The sequence below is a fragment of the Lolium perenne genome, chromosome 6 (assembly GCF_019359855.2).
Source record: "Lolium perenne isolate Kyuss_39 chromosome 6, Kyuss_2.0, whole genome shotgun sequence".
Taxonomy (NCBI): domain Eukaryota; kingdom Viridiplantae; phylum Streptophyta; class Magnoliopsida; order Poales; family Poaceae; genus Lolium; species Lolium perenne.
Window position 1 is genome coordinate 89,282,785 of NC_067249.2, and position 21,720 is coordinate 89,304,504.

General features: G+C 44.3%; 1 long non-coding RNA gene across 1 annotated transcript; it reads right to left on the minus strand.

Annotated features, from left to right (window-relative positions):
* Positions 1-16,728: 16,728 nt before the first annotated feature.
* Positions 16,729-20,169, minus strand: LOC139832244 (uncharacterized). The gene is made up of 2 exons (XR_011747062.1): positions 19,796-20,169; positions 16,729-17,048 (listed from the first exon to the last, which is right to left on the minus strand). It is a non-coding gene; the product is annotated as an uncharacterized lncRNA (long non-coding RNA).
* Positions 20,170-21,720: the final 1,551 nt, after the last annotated feature.

The following is a 21,720-nucleotide window of genomic DNA, read 5'->3' on the forward strand; positions in this document are numbered from 1 at the left end:
TCTTTGGACGTTCTTGATCATATTTATTAAGTCTTATTGTAGTAAGTTTTAGAGACCTCCACATTAGTTTTCTAATAGGGAATCATCAATCTATTGGGAAACAACTTCATAGTAGTCTTGTATAAGATAAATATTAAGTTGTTGTTTTTGACATCGTTGTTTATACAAAGAAATTGATAGAGAAACACGATCTCAAAATTTGGATAGATGCATCCTCATAGAAATACTCAAGGAATATTAGTGAGTATAAAATTCTACCTCATATTCCAAGGATTGGAAACTTTCTAGATATTTATCTCATGAAAGAAAAGACAAGATAAAAATAGGTTGAGATTGATGAAGTGTTGACCACTCTTTGAAATTTGATGAGTAGCACAGCATCAGAAATTAGTCTCGGCTCCGTGATCATCTTAGTCAAAGAAGAGTAAGTGATGAGAATCACCAAATACTCTAATCTATATCTGTGGATCATCATGGTCACATAACATCTCTAAGATATCATGAGTCCATCATGAACATCCTTTTATTGAAAAATAAAAGATTACTAGTCCTACGAATTATGAGGAAACGATGACGGGTCCAATAGTTCCGAGAGATGGCATATAATCATTGAATCCAAAATAGAATTCACAAATAGAACACTATAAGTGAACTATTATTATTTATCCAAATAGTTTATACTTGATAGATAAAGGGTGAATTTTTATGAATAACGATGTGATTAGTGTCAACTATTCACAAATAGCTCGATTGGTCGCAAATTTATTTTCGACGAATTCAATGGAAATTGACTATGAGAAGATATATCTTCCGTAGTGAAGCTATAAATCCGTTTGGATTTTATTAGTAATCATTACATTTTTATATGTGAAGAGGACATGAAAAAAAAGTTTTCCTCAACAAAGTATTGTTAAGGGAAAAGTTGTATTTAATACAATTTGAAAGTTTTGAAGCTCCAATGATACTGATAAAGGATTGCAAGCTTAAAGGAAGAATTTAAGCAAGGCTTCTCGGAAATAGAAATCTTTGTTTTTGTTAAAGATCAAAGAATTTGGATTTTATTCAAAATTACAAAGATATCTATGTTTGCAAGAAAATGAGTGGGAGCTCTAATTTTGTTCTTAGTATTTTATATGTAAGTCAACATATAAATATTAAGGAAAGATGTTGTATAGCCTAGTTGTTTGAAATAGAATAAATAATTCAAAGATTCTTTAGGGATCAAGGGGAAGCTAAGAATGAGTATCAATATTAATGCAAATTATAATCTAAAGTACACAATTAGAAAGCTTAGTCAAAATCTATGTTTGGAATATATAAGATATTTTGTTCTTTTATATGTTACAGGGCAATGCTATTGATTAACTTCAATATCCAGTAATGGTTATTGATAAAAGAAGATTTCGGAACATCTACTATGACTAAGTCATAGGTTTTATCGATGGAATAAACATATATTTAGACATGATTTGTTCAATATTTTGTCTTTTACAAAAGATATCACAAAATTACTTATATGGAAGATTGAACAACAATTATAGATATTCTTAAAAGGTACCATGTCATGGTATTTAAGAAGTATCAAATATTTCATTATTGTTATGAAGAGTTAGATGAAAGGACTTACATCTATGCAAAGCTTCATATTTAGATCATGATAAAATGAATCTCTCAAGATAGGAAACTTATAAACTTGAAGCAAATAGTTAGAGAAATATTGTAGTTGTGGTGGACTTTACAAAAGAAGTACTATTTTATGATTACTCGTAGAGTTACAGAAAAATTGGAGTATAGATAAAAAATCATTTATCTATGGATCTTGTTATGATTTTAATGAATTGAATTGGATAATCGATATATTGTCAAATTCATGTAAAATCACAGTCATACAAGAGCTCCGAATACATAAGAACTTTCACACATTATATATGTGAGTATGCCAAAGAAAGGTGACATAAAGATTTGAATTGTTAGCACATATCTAAAGGGCAGCGCTAGGAATCGGCTCCCGATTTTTTGCTTCCCATCGGACCAACGTTTAGCCGTAGGATTTGAAGCAGTTTCGCCGTACGATTTCAGCCAGGTCCGTGCGGCTGTTTCCGTGAATCCAGGATCGATTGCATGCTTCGTTCCTTTCTAAAACTGCTCCCGAAAACTGCTCTTAGACACGATTGCATGCTTCCTTTCTGAAAACTGCTACGGAAAACAGCTCCCATAAACTGCTCCCGAAACTCACGTGGGGATATATACGGTTAACGTCCCCTGCCTTTCTTCCTTATAGTTGCTTCTTCCCCAGAAAAAATGAAAAACGGACACATGAGATTGAGTTTCATGAAAAGTTTATGTGAAGCACAATTGTTTTATGCAAGAAGCATGCCATTATTTCACCAGTAGCGCTGTAATTTTTGATGAAGTAGCAAGTAGCATCATTTTTTTTGTTGGCTTCAGGAGCAATTAAATTGGTAAAAGGAAGCACATGCATGTGAAGTTACTATAATCCATGGTCTGGGACGGAAGCAACGTAGGTATTTGGGAAGCACATCCTTGTAGATTCCATGGTCTGGGACGGAAGCAACGTAGAATCTAAGGTCTTGCAAGGAAGCAACGTAGCCATGGTCTGGGAAGGAAGCAACGTCGAATCCATGGTCTGGGAAGGAAGCAACGTCGAATCCATGGTCTAGGAAGGAAGCTTCGTGCGGTCCACGGTAGAGGCGGAGGCGGTCGGCGATCTCGGCGGCGAAGCACATCCTTGTGCTTGATGGGTTCTCCGAGATTGATCTTCACAAGCTCGCCGACGAGAACCATGAATCAAATTGACCGTGCTCGCGCTTGCCAGGAGTCCAGGACGTGACACGCTCCTGACTGCACTTCCGTCTGCCGCCATGCCCTGATGCAGTTGTTGGTGCTCTGCTCCATGCAGCATTGGAGAACAATGGCATGCTGTGTAGATGTGGATTCCGGTGGAGCGGCACGCTGGGTGTTGGATGGGAGGGTCCGGCGCGTTGGAGAACAATGACGGCATGGGGAGGAAAGCATGGCCGGGTCATTGGTGGAGAGACGGTATGGTGGAGAAGCAATCTCGCGGTTAGGAGCTATAATCTCGCGTGCATGTGGGCATGATGCGGCATCAGCGGGACTGTTTCTTCTTTCTTTATTTGAACGGTGGAAGCAACCTGGTGAGGGCCATGCGATGGTATGAAAATCAACGGCCACCGACCAGTCCGATGAATCGACTCCCGTCGGGCTGCGATGTAGAGTGTTTACCATATCTAAAAGGGTATGTTGACTATTCCTCGTCCACAAGCAGAACATGATTGGACACTTAAAGTGTACAAGTGTTGAATCGTAGCCATATGTTAACTAGAATTATTGACTCTAGTGAAAGTAGGAGACTAAAGGGTTTTGGTGCCCAAGGAGCAATAATAAAGTAATATTTATTATCACCAATCCATGTTCATGATAATGTTTATATACCATGCTTATTGTAGTATCCGGAAACAAAATACACATGTGAAATATGAACACAATGTGTCCCTGGTATGCCCCTATAATAGTTCGTTAAATAAGTGTTGGTTATTGGTTTCCATAGCCATGGACATAGTGCCACTTATTAGTGAGGTCATATTATTAAGAAGAAGAATATAATGGACTTGACCTAATCAAAGTGTAGCAATTGATCGTGTTACGTAGTTCTAATTGCGATGCTTTCCCATTATTATCTATACTATTCCTTTGACCATAAGATTACACAACTCTCGGGTATTGGAAGGATGCATAGCTTGTTGCAAACATCACTTCATAATTGAGCTATCTCGCATGTGCTCCATAAGATACATGTTGGGTTTTATGTTAGCAAGAGTGGAATTTGTCCATCCAAGTAACGGAAAGATATTCTATGGGCTCTCTTGGTAATACACACAGACTAGGTCACATCAGGGTACTCTACTACGATGTGGAAATAGTACTTACCGGTAACGAGATAAGACCAAGGTATGAAGGTACCAACGATCAAATCTCGGGTAACTAAGATATCGCAGGACATGGGAATTTTATATGAATGACATAAGTGGTTCACTCGAGAAGATCATCATTGAATATGTGGGAATTAATATGGATCTCCAGATCCCTCAATTAACCATTGGCTAGGGACATAGTCATGTCCGCATAATCGCGAATCCATAGGGTCACACACTTAAGGTTCATCGCCGCTAGGAATAGAGAGATATGAAGTGTAGTCTTTTCGGTATCCCGAATGGATTCAGGGATATCATGGATGGATTCGGTAGGGCGACAAACCTATAGGAACATGTATGGAAAGTATCGGAATGGTTCCGAAAAGTTCCGAATTTTTTGGTTGTACCGGAAAGTTTCGGAAGGGGGAACGCACCTAGCCTAGGGCCGGGTGGGCTCCACCCGCGCGCCAAGTGGGCCGGCTGGCCGTCCACCGCCGTGGTCGAGTGGGAGAGGGAAAGTCCTCCCTCCACTCAGTTTGGAAGTGTGTAACATCCCAAATTTCAAATCAATGAGAAATGGTGGTTTCCAAATTTCAAATTTTAGACCTAACAAAAACTTTTATTTTCATATAGTGCTATGCATAGTAATGGTGCATTATTGTGTGACATTGCCATGGTGTGTGTTTGCAACTCTTGCCAATGTACTAAAACCCTACCCTTGATCCCTTGAGATCACAAAGAGAAGCCAAACAAGAAAGAAAAGAGAAAATCACAAAAACCCTCACATATGGTTTATGGCCATTTTTGAAAATCTTTAACCTAGGCCAATTTGGCTTGCACCATTGGTTGGAGAATGTTACTAAACACTTAAGAACACCTTTGGAATCAAAGAAACTCAAATCAAATAAAATTTTAATTCAAATTGAGCTCACATGAGATAATGGTCAAATCTGCCATTTTTATCATGATGCCCATTTTGAGCCTCTGTATTTAGAGATTTGTAAACCAAACAATTCCAACTCTTTGCACCTCATCCAAGACCTCATCAAGATGAACAACTTTGGTCAAGACCATCCCTGCAAGCTCTCTCTGGATTCAAAGTTATGCTCAAGCAAAGTTGGGACTTCAAATCAGATTCTAGTTTGTGTCACTTTTGATTTTTGCAAACTACCTCCATTTTGCACCCCACCACCACCATTCTGCTCCAAACATTACTCAAATCAACTCCACCAAAATTCATTTCAAATTTCCAAATTTTATCTCTTGCGGCCATTTGGTCGAGCACCTTGTGTGCAAAACCTGGCCAACTCAATACATGCTATGATCCAGTGGTTTCTTGCCTACACCATCTTGCTCCTGTAATCACACACACCCTCCTCGACCCCCTGGACCAAACCCAACCCTTTGTTGTGCCATGTACAAATTGACCAAATGGTGATCATGTCGTGGCATGACATGAGCACCACATGCCACTCCTCTCTCTGGTCCAATCCAACGTGCACTACCTTGCCAAACCGCTTCCTCTCACTCTCCTGGACACGCCAGTGCTGGCCCTCGACGAACAGGAGAAACACACGCGCCAGGACGAGGACGCCCAGTGACGCACCGTGCACGCCAGAGTGCGCACGGACACGCACCGGAGCGTGCCAGAGCGTGACGCTCCCCCACTGCCTCTGGCCACCCCGTGCTCTCTCCGCTCGCCACCAGCTCCGCCACGCCAACAGCTACGCCACAGACACGCTCACCTGCTCGTGGGAACCCTATAGATGCTCACAAGATCATGGGGAGAGGTGCCTATACTAGGGTGTGTAAGTGAAAGGTTAAGGGTTGATGATCCGCATACTGAGTTATGATTCTTAAGGGCTATCCCTGACGGATGTAATCAAATGTTGTGGCACAAGTGTGCAACCTCTGCAGAGTTTAAACCTATTCGAATAGCCGCGTCCGCAGTCATGGATAGTTGGAAAGGTCATACTGTTCCGTCATCAGAACATTTCCAAAAGGGTGACTTGTGATTTGAATTTGAAATGTGACTTTGTTTTTGAATCGCAACAGAGTTGTGGGAATGACACTAATGTTCCCACCTGAGTTAAGTTAGGAAATTGAAGAGTCTTTTACTAAATGCTTATGAACTAAAATTGGCTTTATGCAAATAAACTTAGAGCTTAGAACCCTCTCACTAAACTGTTAGTGCTTACACTAGTATTTGTTTGCGAGTACTTGAAAGTACTCACGGCTGTGTCCCTGGCTATTCAAATGGCCAGACTATGAAGCTGCACAGCAGTATGAAGATGACGGCCAACAGGACGTCTATGACAACTAGGAGCCTCTTCTAACGTCAAGCATTGCCTGTGGAATAGATAGTCCACTACTACTTCGCTTCCGCTATGTGTTATGTAATGATCATTAGATCAAGTGTTGTAATGAGACTGGATCATGTGATCCTTTTTATTGTAAGGCTATTATGGTGTTGTAATGAATGATTACTCTATGATATTCAACTGTTATGTCTCGCAAAAACAATCTTCCTGAGATTGCGATGTATGGCATAATAGGCATCTGGACTTAAAAATCCGGGTGTTGACAAGTTGGTATCAGAGCCATTGTTTGACCTTAGGAGACCCTAGTTAGAATGGACGTCTGAAAACTTAGTTTCAAAAACAAATGAAGTGAATATTTTCGAAAAACTTATTCACCCTCTTACCTTTGAGACCTTTTTCAAAAGATGAAATTCATGCTTCACTTTGAATTTTTCTACATAAAATTTTGATACACTTGCACTTCTCTAACTTACTCCTCCAATTCACTTACAGATGGAGCCACTCAACCAGACCAAGTTTTACAAGCTAGGCAATGGCGGTAACTTGATTTTCGAGAGGGACTTGGATGCTTTGTCTATGCATCTCGGGCACCCACACCCGGAGTTCTTCGGAACTCAAGTCAACGACCAGCCCGGAGGGGAACTACAATGGGTCATCGTTGCGGATCTGAGAGGCAGGATGGAGCCTCCCGCTTCCGAGAGGATCCACTTTCACCATACGGGAAAGCAACTGGCTGGATGGACTCGCTCGTGCTCTTCAGGAAGCACTTGCCCGTCTGTGCGGGCAGAATGTGATTGGGATCGAGGACTCTCGCTTCGCTCACTTTGTGAGGCATGACTCCATTGGAGGACCCATGGACCTGCAGTCCCACCCCGAGCTGAAGCACCACGTGGAGCATCTGGACTTTATGCTGCACGAGACCCAGAAGGAACTGGACAACTCCCGCATCTACGCCAACCAGACTCACCTCCACCTGTCTCAGCAGACTAAGACCATCAAGATGCTGGCCAAGGATCGCAAGACACTCCGCCAGCAGCGAGCCAAGAAGGACTCCACCATCGCTCGCCTTCATGCGAAGATAGCATCCCTGGAGGCAACTATTCATGCTCAGGAGACTCAGCTGAGGGAGATGGAAGAAGAAGGTGAAGACATGCAGGGAGGAGCAGCCTTTCTGAGTGATGATGATGACTTCGAAGAGGATGAGAACACTTATGTGGAGGACTATGAGTTCATGGAGGCCGGAGAAGATGACTACATCCAGATAGATGTAGATGATGAGTAGATTCACTTGTTCACTTGCGTAGGTGTGAATTTGTATCAGGGTCCCTTGTATCGTAGCATGGAGAAATGGTTCTTAAAACCATTAATGTGTTAGATTGTAAAGTGTGTTGCTTGAATGAATGAAAGTATGTTTGTTTTCAACATGACAAGTCTTCATGTTTTAAACTTCTAACTTACCCAAAACAAGCCATAGAAAAATTCCCTCTCATCTCATAATCTATCTCAATGTTCAGATGGCCCCTCCGACTCGTAGCGGCAGTCAAGATGCAATGATGCAACTTTTGCAAACCCTGATGGCAGATCGAGAAGTTGAGAGGGCTGAAAGACAAGCCAACATTGCTGCACTGCAACAGATTTCCCACAACAACCAAGGCCATGGAAACCATGATCACCCTGGTTCTAAGCTCAAGAACTTTCAAAACACCAACCCTCCGATGTTCAGCAAAACAGAAGAGCCACTTGATGCCGATGAATGGCTCCAGACCATGGAGAACAATCTGGAAGTTGCGGGAGTCGAAGCCGCAGAAAAAGTCTTGTTTGCCACTCATTACCTAGCAGGACCTGCCAGAGCCTGGTTGACCAGCACCCGTGCCATGAATGCCGGATAGATCATGAGTTGGGCATATTTCAAGCTCAAGTTCAGCAAGTATCACGTGCCCCCGGGTCTGACAAAGAAGATGAGGGATGAGTTCCGGGAACTCAAGCAAGGTAGAATGTATGTGGTAGAATACCGCGTTTGGTTTCTCACACTGTCAAGGTACGCCCCGGACGAGACCAACACCACCGAGAAGAGGAAGGAAAGATTCCTGAACTGACTGCACGATGAGATGCAGACTCTGCTGGTCAACCTCCCCTTTGCCGACTTAGAAGCCTTGGTGGACTCAGCCATCCAGATGGAGGGCAAACTACATCAAGCCAATGAGAACCACAAGCGCCGCATGATGAATCAGAGTGGGCCCAGCAATACCCCAAGGTATCGCCCCATCTCAAGCGGAGGATTCAACCCCAGAAACAACAAGCCCCATGTGCCGCTGTCACATCCGAGTTTCCAGAATCTGAGTGGAGGACACCCAAGGCCAGGAGGCCACAACAACAACAACAACCACCATGCCAACAACAACAACAACTTCAACCGTGCCCCAATGAGAGCCCCCGGCAACCACAACAACAACACCGCTCCAAGGACTGGGAGCAATGTTGTCCCCGTCGCCCCCAAGGACAAGTCGACTGTGACTTGTTATGAATGCGAAATAGTGGGACACTACTCCAATGAGTGCCCCAAGAAGCTAGCCAAGACCACCCCCAATACCTCTGCCCCTGCTCAGCAGCAACGCCGTGTCTCCACCGGCAGGAAGTTCACCCCGAACAACCCGAACAACAGCAGCGGCCGCCTCTTCCACATGAATGCCGAGGAAGCCCAGGAAGCACCAGATGTCGTGCTGGGTATGTTCTATGTTAACTCAATACCTGTAAGAGTGTTGTTTGATTCCGGAGCATCGCATTCGTTTGTTACCGAAGAGTTTGCATGCACTAGTAAGATTCAACCAATCAATTTGAAACATGTCATGATAGTTCTAATACCTGGTTCAACTACAAAAGCTAGAAAAATTTGCAAAGATGTACCCATCAGAATCCATGAAATAGATTTTTATGCAAATTTCATTGTTCTGGGAACAAAAGGTTTGGAAGTAGTACTGGGTATGGATTGGATGTCGAAACATCATGGATTGATTGACTGCGCCAAGAAGACCATCACCATGACTAGTAGCACCGGAGTGTTAGTAGAACACGTGTCTGCAAGGCTGCCCAGAAAGTTCACCTGCAACTAGGGTTTAGCCAAGCCAACCTTGGACCAGATCAGGGTCGTCTGTCGATACCCCGATGTGTTTCCTAATGATCTACCCGGTATGCCCCTAGATCGGGATATCGAGTTTATCATTGAGTAAATCCCTGGAACAGGACCTATAGCCCAGAGAGCCTATAGCATGAACCCCACAGAGTTAGTGGAACTGAAGAAGCACCTGGATGACATGCTGTACAAAGGTCTGATTCGACCAAGTGCGTCGCCTTGGAGATCACCAGTTTGTTTGTGGATAAGAAAGACGGTGCCACTCATTTATGTACGGATTACCGTAACCTTAACGATGTCACCATCAAGAACAAATACTCCTTGCCAAAGATAGAAGACCTGTTTGACCAGCTGACCGGTGCCAAAGTGTTCTCTAAGATTGATCTTAGGACTGGTTACCATCAACTGAAGATTCGTGCAACGGATATCCCTAAGACTGCCTTCACCACTAGATATGGATTGTATGAGTACAATGTCATGTCATTTGGATTGACCAATGCCCCCTCTTATTTCATGAATCTCATGAATAAGATCTTTATGAACTTTTTGGATAAGTTTGTCGTTGTCTTCATCGATGACATCCTAATCTACTCCAAATCCGAAGAAGAACATGAGCTACATTTGGAAGTTATCCTAGAAACCCTTAGACAGCACAAGTTGTATGCCAAGTTCAGCAAATGTGAGTTTTGGTTAAAGGAAGTAGGATTCCTGGGACACATCTTGTCTGCAGGAGGAATTGCCGTAGATCCCGCTAAGATCAAAACCGTTGAGGAATGGAAAGCGCCAACCACCCAGACCGAAGTCCGTGCATTTCTGGGATTAGCAGGATATTACCGCAGGTTTGTTGAAGGATTTTCTAGCATCGCAAGACCAATGACTCAACTGTTGAAGAAGGGCAAGAAGTTTGAATTGACTGACAAACATGAAGAGAGTTTCCAGCAACTCAAGCGCAGATTAACCACAACCCCAATATTGATCATGCCCGATATCACCAAGCCATTTGACGTCTATTGTGATGCATCCAAGATTGTTCTTGGATGTGTGTTGATGCAAGAAGGCAAGGTGATATCATACCTGTCAAAGCAACTGAAGCAACATGAGCAGAACTATCCAAACCATGACTTGGAGTTAGCAGCCGTAGTCTTAGCCTTGAAAGTATGGCGTCATTACCTCATGGGTAATCGATGCGAGATCTATTCGGATCACAAGAGCTTGAAGTATATCTTCACCCAGAAGGATCTGAATATGAGGCAGCGAAGATGGATTGAGTTGATCAAGGATTATGATATGGAAATTCACTATCACCCCGGCAAGGCCAATGTGGTAGCGGATGCCCTGAGTAGACAGCCGATTCAGTTGAACTCCATGATCACAGAAGAACAATCTAGTTTGTATCAAGAATTTGAACAGTTTAGACTAGAGCTAGTTAGTGAAGGATTCCTAGCAAGCATTGAGCTCCAGCGCACTTTGATGAGTCAAATTAAGGAAGCCCAGAAGGGAAATGCCAGCATTTATGGAATCAAGAGTCAAATAGCTGCAGGAAAGGCACCGGGATTCGCCGAAGATGAAGAAGGAGTTCTCTGGTACAACGGACGCCTATGTGTGCCGTCAGATTCAGAGTTGAAGCTAGTCATTCTGAAGGAAGCCCATGATACCCTGTATTCCATTCACCCCGCAGGAACCAAGATGTACCAAGACTTGAAGGAACAATTTTGGTGGCATGGAATGAAGCGAGAAATTGGAAGCTACATAGCTAAGTGTGCCATCTGTCAACGAGTCTAAGCAGAACATTAGTGACCCGCAGGATTGTTGCAGCCGTTACAGATTCCTGAATGGAAGTGGGACTCGGTAGGAATGGACTTTATCACTGGACTGCGCAAATCAAGTAGAGGAAATGATTCTATTTGGGTAGTGGTCGATAGATTAACCAAGGTCGCCCACTTCATCCCCGTCAAGACCACATACCAAGGCCCAAAGCTAGCTGAGTTATATATCTCCAGAATAGTCAGCCTGCACGGAACCCCAAAGTCAATAGTGTCAGATAGAGGATCTCAATTCACCTCAAGATTCTGGCAGAAAGTTCATGAAGGACTAGGAACCCGGCTGAATTTCAGCACAGCTTATCACCCGCAGACTGACGGACAGACCGAGAGAGTCAACCAAATACTGGAAGATATGTTGAGAGCCTGTGTGCTAGAATATGGATCTAAGTGGGAAGACTGCCTGCCTTACGCAGAATTCTCATACAACAACAGTTACCAAGCCGGCTTGCAAATGGCCCCCTTTGAATCCCTGTACAGAAGAAAGTGCCGTACCCCTCTGAACTGGTCGGAAGTCAGAGATAGTCAAATCTTTGGCCCAGATATTCTCCGAGAAGCCGAAGAGCAGGTGCATAAGATCCGTGAATACCTCAAGACTGCCCAGGCAACACATAAGAGTTATGCCGACAAGAGACGCCGAGAGATGACCTTCGATATCGGAGATTTCGTGTATCTCAAAATATCACCCCTCAAAGGAATGCAGAGATTCCAACTCAGAGGAAAGCTTGCGCCCAGATATGTCGGACCCTTCAAAGTTCTGAGTCGCTGAGGAGAAGTATCATATCAGCTTGAACTACCGGAAGAAATGTCCGCTGTGCACAATGTGTTTCACATATCACTACTTCGGAAGTGCTTAGAAGTGCCGGAGAAGACGGAGGTGTTCAAGAATATCGATCACGGGTCGGTGGATATCAACAAGGATTTGACGTATCGCGAAGTGCCTATTCGCATCCTAGAAGAAGCTTTCAGAACCACCCGCACCAGAAGTATCAAGTTCTTGAAGATTCAATGGAGTAATCATACCGAAGAAGAAGCCACTTGGGAGCGAGAATAAGATATGAAGAAGGAATTTCCAGATCTCTTTAGTACCTAGTTTTCTTTAGTATCTCGGGACGAGATCTTTTGTAAGGGGGAAGGGTTTGTAACATCCCAAATTTCAAATCAATGAGAAATGGTGGTTTCCAAATTTCAAATTTTAGACCTAACAAAAACTTTTATTTGCATATAGTGTTATGCATAGTAATGGTGCATTATTGTGTGACATTGCCAGGGTGTGTGTTTGCAACTCTTGCCAATGTACTAAAACCCTACCCTTGATCCCTTGAGATCACAAAGAGAAGCCAAACAAGAAAGAAAAGAGAAAATCACAAAAACCCTCACATATGGTTTATGGCCATTTTTTAAAATCTTTAACCTAGGCCAATTTGGCTTGCACCATTGGTTGGAGAATGTTACTAAACACTTAAGAACACCTTTGGAATCAAAGAAACTCAAATCAAATCAAATTTGAATTCAAATTGATCACATGAGATAATGGCCAAATCTGCCATTTTTATCATGATGCCCATTTTGAGCCTCTGTGTTTAGAGATTTGTAAACCAAACAATTCCAACTCTATGCACCTCATCCAAGACCTCATCAAGATGAACAACTTTGGTCAAGACCATCCCTGCAAACTCTCTCTGGATTCAAAGTTATGCTCAAGCAAAGTTGGGACTTCAAATCCGATTCTAGTTTGTGTCACTTTTGATTTTTGTAAACTACCTCCATTTTGCACCCCACCACCACCATTCTGCTCCAAACATTATTCAAATCAACTCCACCAAAATTCATTTCGAATTTCCAAATTTTATCTCTTACGGCCATTTGGTCGAGCACCTTGTGTGCAAAACCTGGCCAACTCAATACATGCTATGAACCAGCGGTTTCTTGCCTACACCATCTTGCTCCTGTCATCACACACACCCTCCTCGACCCCCTGGACCAAACCCAACCCTTTGCATCACTGTGCCACGTACAAATTGACCAAATGGTGATCATGCCGTGGCATGACATGAGCACCACATGACAATCCTCTCCCTGGTCCAATCCAACGTGCACTACCTTGCCAAACCGCTTCCTCTCACTCTCTTGGACACGCCAGTGCCGGCCCTCGACGAACAGGAGCAACACACGCGCCAGGACGAGGACGCCCAGTGACGCACCGTGCCCGCTAGAGTGCGCACGGATGCGCACCGGAGCGTGCTAGAGCGTGACGCTCCCCCACTGCCTCTCGCCACCCCGTGCTCTATCCGCTCGCCACCAGCTCCGCCACGCCAACAGCTACGCATAGACACGCTCACCTGCCTGCGGGGACCCTGTAGACGACGAGATGGTCAACGCCATCCGCCGGTACCCGTGACAGAGACGAAGCTCTCCTGCCCTCGTCACTGCCTCTTTTCCCCACAATCAAGCGCAGCATGGCCGCCGTGACATTGCCGAACCGCTCGTGTCATCGCTAGCCCCTCCGCTCCCCTGTAGACGCATCGCCATGATCGCCACCTCCGCATCACCACGGCCTCGCTCCGCCGCTATAAAAGGAGGACCCCCGCTTCTCAATCCACCACACCAGCAGCTTCCTCTCATCTCACTCACTCTCCTCGTCCACTCTCCGCTCCACATTAGCCACCAGAGCCATCCAATTGCGTCACCGGAGCCCGTGAGCCGCCGCAGAAGCTCGTCGGAGATTTACGCCATCCCCGGAGACGCCGCTGGTACCAGACGAACCGCCGTCGACGACAACGTCCCTGCGCACCTCGCCGACGACCTCCGGAGCGCCGGTGAGCTCGCCGACCCCCTACCTGCGCCGCCAGTACACGCGCCTCTCGCCGTCGACGACGATGAACTTGATCCGTTGGATCGTGTTCTAATCGTGCGGCTCAGGAAAGAACTTACCGTTTCGCGTTTGATGAGTCACTGACGGGTGGAGCCCACCTCTTCAGACAGCCCACGCGTGCGAGACGCGTGGTGGGCTGGTTTTCGCAGTTCAAACCGTTTCAGCCCGTTTAGGTTTCCCGCCAGGCCCAGTATTTGAAATTTCGATTTTCTGTTTCAATTCAAATTCCATACTGGTACTAACTTCAAATTTAAATCCAGGAAGATCTACTGGGCCAAATTTGTTGAATTTGGTATTGTTGGAAAGCTTGTGAAAAGATCTACCTAACCCCACTAGTCTCAACCCAAAATTCGTTGTAGAATTAATGTGGTAAAAATAACAAGGTAGGGCCTTTTGAAACTTCAAACAATTTTTAAAAATCAACCCTAAGTGATTTTGAGTTGATTCCAACTCTCATAAATCCCATTTATCATACTCTACATGTTTATATAAAAATATCACATAGTTGTTTGTATGATCATGGACTAGAGCAAAACAATGGCTATGTAGCTATTTCTAGTCCATTTAAACTTATCCAAAATTATTTCTTAAATAGTATGAGAGGTTCCCTCTCATTTAAATCATGGTCCTAAGCAATTCAAGATGAGGCGTTGACTTGGTCTATAGCATCTCATAATGGATCACTTAGAGACATTAAATTGTTGCAATACGAGTATTTAAGATGCATGAGGTTTAGTACCTCATTTAAATCTTTTTCCCCAAATAATAGATATGAAGTGTTGACCTTAGTCAACATGTATTCATACCTTATTATTATTTGAGGAAATTAAATCTTAAGAAGATTCAATGAGAGGAAATTATTTCTCTCCTACAAGTTTTCTTAACACACAAGCCAACCCCCTTTTTGTGATTAGTGTTGTGATGCTAGAATAGTGGATGTGAATCAATTGAGTGATTAGTACAGCCTTAAGACTTGTTTGGTGATTGTATACCTCGTATTCGATTTTAGACGCTAGTACCGAGGAGTACCAGGAGGAGGAGGTCTACTTCCAGGAAGAAGAACAAGACCACTTTGATCAGTACACCAACCAAGGCAAGCTAATATTCTTGCAAGCTACCTTAGTGCAAAGCTCTCCCTGAGAAAGGCAATATTACCCTATTACCTTGTGTTTTACTTTACCAATCCCAGTTTTTACCTCTCAAAGCTTTACCTTGATTTGCAAGTTTACTTTTATAGTTAACTTGAGTTAAGATATGGAGTAGTACAAGAGCATCAAATTTAGCCTAGAGCAATACAAGCTAATTATCACCCCTCATGACTAGTTGCTAGTGCTAAAACTAAAAATGACTACTCTAGATGGGAACATGTGATTTGAAATTACTTTGAAAACCTTCGAATGATGAGTCATTCTATGAAAAGATTTTGAAGGTGAATATGACTTGGATGACATGTTGGTTTTGATAAAAAATGACGATTGGGTTGGATGCGATACCATTCCAATTCTTGAGTACCCCCACAATACCTGATTATGGGTAAAGTTTTAGCTGGAAACTTATATGTCTTAGTATGGGTTCCCTCTGAACAAGCGTCATAGAGGTTATGCCGAGGCTGCCTCCGTTGAAAGTGAAATGACGTGAAATGAGATAAATGTCCTACCCAAGCCCTGTGCAGTTCCCAGGATAGCAGTTGGTTATCACTGGGAGGCCAAGCTCATGGGAGAGGTGCCTATACTAGGGTGTGTAAGTGAAAGGTTAAGGGTTGATGATCCGCATACTGAGTTATGCTTATTCAGGGCTATCCCTGACGGATGTAATCAAATGTTGTGGCACAAGTGTGCAACCTCTGCAGAGTGTAAACCTATTCGAATAGCCGCGTCCGCGGTCATGGACAGTTGGAAATGCCATACTGTTCTGTCATCAGAACTTTTCCAAAAGGGTGACTTGTGATTTGAATTTGAAATGTGACTTTGTTTTTGAATCACAACAGAGTTGTGGGAATGACACTAATGTTCCCACTTGAGTTAAGTTAGGCAACTGAAGAGTCTTTTACTAAATGATTATGAACTAAAATTGGCTTTATGCAAATAAACTTAGAGCTTAGAACCCTCTCACTAAACTGTTAGTGCTTACACTAGTATTAGTTTGCGAGTACTTGAAAGTACTCACGGCTGTGTCCCTGGCTATTCAAATGGCCAGACTATGAAGCTGCACAGCAGTATGAAGATGACGGCCAACAGGACGTCTACGACAACTAGGAGCCTCTTGTAACGTCAAGCGTTGCCTGTGGAATAGATAGTCCACTACTACTTCGCTTCCGCTATGTGTTATGTAATGATCATTAGATCAAGTGTTGTAATGAGACTGGATCATGTGATTGTAAGCCCCAGGAGTAGGAAAACCCAGAGCGCGCAGGTAAGAGGGGTTTATGTGCATGAGGTCACTACAAAGGACCGTGAGGTCGCCTCGCATTCCCAAGCATATGGGTAGGCCAAGCAACAGCTCGACACGCCCATGCACACAACACCCACCTCAAAGGCTCACGGTAGACTTTCCAGGCCTAAGTGCTTCACCTTCCTGTGCACTTCACACATACACACACTGTGCATAGGATACAAGGGTAGAATACAGCTTGAATATCACAACATGACTATGTATGACACAAAAGATGGAAATAAGGTTCATATATATAGCAACGCTCTAATGAGCAAGATCCAAATGACACTCAATAGGGAAACATATCCCATCAGTACATCATACATAAGATAGTCAAATAGTCTGGGTACAGACAAGATCCAAATTGGACTAAGAGTCCTGAAGATAATCAAGCGGTGTTTCCATAACCAACAAGCCACAGGCTGCTGCCTTAGGAACGATCCTGCTACGCAACGAAGTCGCCGTCCGTGAACTCGACAAAGTAGCCACCTGCGTACTGCTCATCATCTGTCGTACCTGTTTGTCGCAAAGCGGGTTCCGGAAAAAGAGGGAGAAAAACGAGGGTAAGTACCGTTGGCACGTACTTGCGAGACAAGACCAGCTATGCTTGCTGGTGGGCGGTGTAAACTTCGCCCGGCTATATGTGGAGTTTAGCGGCAGCAAAGCACTATCCAATAGAGACACGCTACAACATCCGTCTAATAGAGAAGGTGAGAGAGCGCATATTCTAGCAGTTCTATACTCTGCAATCAACAACCCAGCCAGTGTGATCCCCCTTAGCCAAGAGGTACTAACAAGGCACTCACACAGTTGACAATTTTATATCCATTCCATTATAATAGGGCTAACTTACTACGCAAGTGATTAGCAAGTTATTAGCGACAACTTTAGGTGTAAGTTGTTCTATGATCGAGTTAAACAGCTCCAAGTCGTCCATAACCGTGGACACGGCTTATCGATAAGATTTACCCTGCAGGGGTGCACCAATGTTACCATACACGCATGCTCGAACCCGCATAGCAAGTGCGGAGTCTCACAACAAGACCGTTCCCAAATCAACAAGAATGCCTAGGGGGGCCACCCGACTAAGCTACCCGAAACGAAGTTCGGCCGTACTCCGATGCGGACTCAGGGTTTGCGTCGGCGGCTAGGCGTGCGAACCACACACTTCGCTAAACGTCCCGCGGGGTACAGTACATAATATAAACACCCGAAGGCAACAGGAAGTAAACACCCGAAGGCAACAGTAATAAAAGCATGGCATACATGGCATAGGCAAATAAAACCAAGGTTGTGGCCCCCTTTTCAACAGACTTGAGAAATGGTAATGGGTGATGGGGGGTCCCGATAAAACCTCCCACGAGTGGTTAGCGCGCTCAGTCTTAGAAACAGATAACAAGAACTCGGGTCCTATGGGACATTAGCAAGTCAAAGTTCCGATGCTTTCGCAAAGGGGCTCACAGATGCCTCTGCAATATTATTATCCCTTAGAAATTTTAGTTGTAGCAAAAGTTATCCACTTCATTTTCGAAAAGGTAGTACATGTGTCAATATCCCAACAAGATATCCCGAACATTTCGAGATATCAACAAAAATCCTAAACTCGCCTACGACTCGCAAAGCTGGCAAACAACAAACAATAGGTAGGGCGAGGAGGTGTATCTCGGACATATAGGTAACAGGTTGATAGGACACGTGACACAACAGAATCGCAACATAAGGATAGCAATAGATCAAAAGAGCATGTAAAAGTAAAATAGGTGAAGGGGTGGGCTACTTTGTCGGATCGAGAGGTAGAAGCACCGACACGATCCTCCGTGAGGGAACTCGTACTCTGCTCGATCTTGCTCAAGGCTTGGCGTCTACTCGAGAAGAACCAAATAGCACATACAAGGTAAGTAAAAGCACAAATCAATACAATTAAATGCAATGCGCAATATGATGCATGATGACATGGCATGATGATTTGTGCAAGGCAAAATTAAGTGGGGTGCTCATAATTCACATGAAATGATAAACACCCTCACATATAGTTTTTGTTCATGTTGCATATTTAATCTGGACAATTCAGAGATGATGCCAATGATGCATGAGGATGCAAGATTTGAATACCTCTCATTTTTCTGATGAGAATGGACATATCATTTGTTGAATTTGGAATTGTAGAATTGAAGATATGAATTATGCCATATTACCCAAATTAACTCAGATTTTAATTATGTCCAAATTTTATTTATCCAAAAACCAAATCAGAGTTCATATATGGATAGATCATGAAGAGCTGATCAAAATGGACATATGGTTTGTCCAAAACGGATTTGTAAAAGTGCAGTTTTAAATACTTTGAAAAGTATCCAGATTTCAAAAAATTTAGAAACAAACAACAAGAAAAAAAAACAAAAAGGGGTTTTGGTTTAACGCGCCCAAGGGAATTCGAACCCAGGCCGCGCGCGTAAGGAAGCAGGATGGTAGCCAGTATGCTGCTGCTAGAGATTTGTATGCATACAGGTTGTTTAGAGACATATGGTATTGCCTCAGTTAACTGAAGAATTTAACACTTAAGCTGAAGAATTGGACAGCTGCAGACGTTTCGTGCACGAGATTTAAAACGAGGAGGACAAGAGCTCTGTGCAGATCTAGATGGGATTTCGATGTAGTTGAGTAAGAAGGATGTGGGGAGATTGCAACGGGACAGATTTGAGACGTTTAGGTGCACCGTGGCGACGGCGAGGCTCGCCGGAAAAAGGACCGAGGAACGGCGGCGCTCGGCTGAACAGCTCGCAGCACCAACTTGCGACGACGATGGCGTCGCGAATACTCAATGAAATCGAGTAATTCCAAAGCCAAAATTGTATCCCAAACTCGTGGCTTTACAATGGTGCAAAGATCTCTTGCTGGATTGGCCTGTACCGGCTGTGGGATCCGTCGGAAGTCGGTGTCCGTGTGACAGCGACGAACAGCAGAAACTGAAAAAGGTTTCTGGACCAAACTTTGAACGAAGATGGCGAGGGCGTTACTGCACGGTTTTGGGCGAATCAAATTTGTGGAGAGAGAGGGTACTGCCGTGCTTCTATCGGTACCAAGAACACGTGCTGAAACAAACTGAGACGCCGGGAAACTACGACGAAAAGGGAGCACCGCGAAGCAGAAAACTGTTTCCTATTTCTGTTTCCAGAACCTCGTTTTGATCTCGGTTTTCGGCGATTCCTTCAACGACTGAGCGATGCATGGTGTGCAGTGAGGATATGAGGGGACGTGCTCACCCTGGGGTGGTCGGAGACGAAGGGGAGGCGCCGGAGTCGAAGAAGAAAGGAGGTGCCCGTGACGTAGACGTTGCAGTCGTGGAGGAGATGTGCAGATCTTGGCGAGTTGGAGTCCTTGACGGCGTCCAGGAAGTAGAGGAGGGAGAGAGGGTCCCGTTCCCGTGCTCAGGTAGCGTCGACGGCGTCCATGGCGGCGGCGACGGACGGTAGACGGCGGCGGTGTTTTCTCACAGTAGGGTTTTTGGGAGGAGGAGGAAAAGGGTGTGGCGGCGCTCGATGGGGAAGAAGCTAGCTAGGGTTTTCTCCAGGGGAGCCGCAGCTGCTTAAAAGAGAGGAGGGGAGACCGTGGATGGAGCAGGTGGAGGCGACGTGGAGAGCAGGGACGTCGGCCATGCCCGATACAGTGTGTTCCTCCTACGTGTAAAGGTTTGACGAAGGGGAGGTCTTACCCCTTCGGTAAGGTGGACCATGGGCCAGGAGGTGGGCTGCTGTGTGAGCTGGTTTGGGCCAAGGTAAGAAGAAAAGATAGGAGCTGGGCCTGCCGGCCAAGAAAAGGTAGATTAGATGGTTAGGTTTTAGGTTAGATAGGGTTTAGGTTTCTCCTTTATTTAAATTTATGTTTTCTGATTTTATTTTCTTTTCCAAAACAAATCTGTTTTATGAATTGAGAAGAAGTTGTTGTTTGTAAAAGAGGAGAGAAGAGTATGAGAGAGATTCCACCATATCACATATGATGGTAAGAGAAAATTAAAAGAAGGGTTGCACATAGGGTTTGAAAAGAAGAGATGGTTTGAGGTGACACCAAATTATAGAAAAATTTGGCATGACCTATGTGTATTAGGGTTAAAGAGGGGAAAGGAAAGGTGTGTGCTTTTCTTGGAACATCACAAGAGGAGGGGATGAACCAAGAAGAAGAAGGAGGGAACAACAAGCAACAAAGAAAAACCAAAGGCAAATGCAATTTAGTAAAACCAAAGGTGGTGATATGCATGAATGCAACATGATGGTATGACAACAATGCAAGAAAGGTAAAATGGATCTATGTATTACTCTTGGGATGTTACAAACGCCCCCCCCCCCCCCCTTGAAGGAATCGGGCCCCGAGATTCTCACGAAGAAGAGAAAAAGGACGGGTACTCGGAACGGAGTTGATCTTCCCGCTCCCAAGTTGCTTCTTTATCAGAATGGTGCGACCACTGCACCTTGAGGAACTTGACAGAGTTGTTGCGAGTTCGACGTTCAGCTTCATCAAGAATCCGAACGGGATGCTCTTTGTAGGAGAGGTCTTCTTGGAGGTCAATGGACTCGTGATCAACTGCACGGCCCGGATCTTTGAAGCACTTCTTGAGCTGTGACACGTGGAAGACATCGTGCACTTTGGAGAGCTTCTCAGGAAGTTCAAGGAGGTAAGCAACTTCACCACGCTTTGCTAGAACTTTGAAAGGACCAATGTATCTTGGCGCCAGCTTGCCTTTGATACCGAAGCGATGAGTGCCTGTCGTGACCCCGGAGGTCAGGGCTAGACAAACCCAGATATCACATCTGGCATAAGCCTAACCTAGATCTCTAGGGCCTACAGGGTGAGACTCGGTAACACAACAGTGACTCTACGACCGAAAGCAAATATATTACAACTCTTAGCAGAGTTAAGATCCAAATTTATTACACGCAGAGGTCACTGACCACAATTCAACAAGCAACGGAAAGCAAATTATGTTATCTGGATAACCAGACTGCAAAGGGCCTAAGAGGCCATAACATAAGGCGACGTCCCAGCCCATAAGTCTCAGGCTGCCGCCTGAGGAACTCTGAACTACTCGTCGACGTCGAGGTAGAAGCCACCATCAGTTGGAAGGATTTCCTCTGAAACAAAACATGCAAGGCTGAGTACAGGGACTCAGCAAGACTTAGTACAACCTGTTAGC